The sequence below is a fragment of the Sinocyclocheilus rhinocerous genome, unplaced genomic scaffold (genome assembly GCF_001515625.1).
Source record: "Sinocyclocheilus rhinocerous isolate Xijiao unplaced genomic scaffold, SAMN03320098_v1.1 scaffold14504, whole genome shotgun sequence".
Taxonomy (NCBI): domain Eukaryota; kingdom Metazoa; phylum Chordata; class Actinopteri; order Cypriniformes; family Cyprinidae; genus Sinocyclocheilus; species Sinocyclocheilus rhinocerous.
The window spans coordinates 182-2,041 of NW_015646632.1; the positions used below are offsets into that span (position 1 = coordinate 182).

The 1,860-nt window shown below is 38.1% G+C and overlaps 1 pseudogene; it reads left to right on the forward strand.

The window, feature by feature from the left end:
* Positions 1 to 381: 381 nt before the first annotated feature.
* Positions 382 to 1,860, forward strand: part of LOC107707941 (E3 ubiquitin-protein ligase TRIM23-like) — a 4,555-nt pseudogene continuing 3,076 nt past the window's right edge.

Sequence of the window (1,860 nt, forward strand, 5' to 3'; positions counted from 1 at the left end):
GCTGTTCTCAAGGTGTTGGAGTGCGGTGTTTGCGAGGATGTGTTTTCACTGCAAGGCGACAAGGTGCCGCGGCTGTTGCTGTGTGGACACACGGTGTGTCACGACTGCTTGACCCGTCTGCCTCTTCACGGCAGGGCAGTTCGCTGATTGATTTTACACACTTTAAGCAATATCGTATCGCATATCCCATTTTTTAACAAGGTATCGCATATCGCATTTTTCTTTAATATCGCACAGCCCTAGTATCGTGGTTGTATCGTATTGCATCATGGTTAAGGACTTTCTTTTTTGCCATGTCTCCATTAGTGCATTATCCGCTGTGATGAGGATGAGACTCATACTGCTTCCATGTACTGCACTGTTTGTGCCATTTGCCTTTCTATTCTTCATTGTAACAGTATAATCCTAACTTTAGGCTTTCTGTAGTGGAAAGAAATGTCTCACTCTGTCTCATTTTACTCTCCAGGGGACTCGGGTGTGTGGGGCCTGAAGAAGAACTTTGCCTTGCTAGAACTGCTTGAACGGCTGCAGAATGGGGCCAGCAATCAGTCAGGCATGTCTGAGGATGTGCTTCGTGAGATGGGCGAGGTTAGAGATGTGCATTTCTATTATAATAGGGGTATTTATAAATGTGTGTGTGTATATATATAGATAGATAGATAGATATGGATATATATTTTTATATAGCACACCCTTTTATGGCTTTTATAAAAGCAGTCAATTAGGTTGTGTATCATGGTTGTATCGTATTGCATCATGGTTAAGGACTTTCTTTTTTGCCATGTCTCCATTAGTGCATTATCCGCTGTGACGAGGATGAGACTCATACTGCTTCCATGTACTGCACTGTTTGTGCCACACACCTGTGTGCCGAGTGCTCCCAGCTCACTCACTCCACCCGAACGTTGGCCAAACACCGGCGTGTGCCACTGGCAGACAAGCCCCATGAGAAGATGCTCTGTCCACAGCACCAGGTGCACGCCATTGAGTTTGTCTGCCTGGAAGACGGCTGCCAGCCTGGGCCACTCATGTGCTGCGTGTGCAAGGAGTACGGGAAGCATCAAGGGCATAAGGTTCAGAACTTTAATGCAACAATTGAAAAACACTTGTTAGTCTTTAGGCTTAGAATATTGGCTCAGATTTCTTGATTCAGTTTGCTTCTCATTCACAAAGTTTTGATTCAGTTTCAGTTTCAATCCTGTATTGATTCTTGAAGTAAATTTTCTGATTTCATTAAAATTTTAGGAATGTAACAATGCAGTTGTTTTTTAGATGCATTGTTGCTTAAAGTTGCTAATGCAACTGCATTGAAGTATTTAGGAAATATCTTGAAATATGGCTTAAATAATCTTTTGCATTGGTATTGTTTCTAGTGCAATTACACTGAAGTTGGATTATTATTGTTAAACTAAAACCATGCATAAGGTTCAGAACTTTAACGCAACAATTGAAAAACACTTGTTAGTCTTTAGGCTTAGAATATTGGCTTGGATTTCTTGATTCAGTTTGCTTCTCATTCACAAAGTTTTGATTCAGTTTCAGTTTCAATCCTGTATTGATTTTTGAAGTAAATTTTCTGATTTCATTAAAATTTTAGGAATGTAACAATGCAGTTGTTTAAAAAAGCTAAACCTTAAATAAATATTGATAAAAGCTGTATAAAAAAATAAAAATTACTGAACTTAAACTAAAATTAAAATGCAGAAAATATTTATAAAAATAAATTCGAAGTGTGTTATTTTAGTGGTATTTTAGTAACATTGACATACTGTTGTATTTTTTTATATTTTATATATCAGTTTTTACTGAATATCGGATCGGCGCATCTCTAGTTCTTTGTATTGAATTAAATTCAGTTTT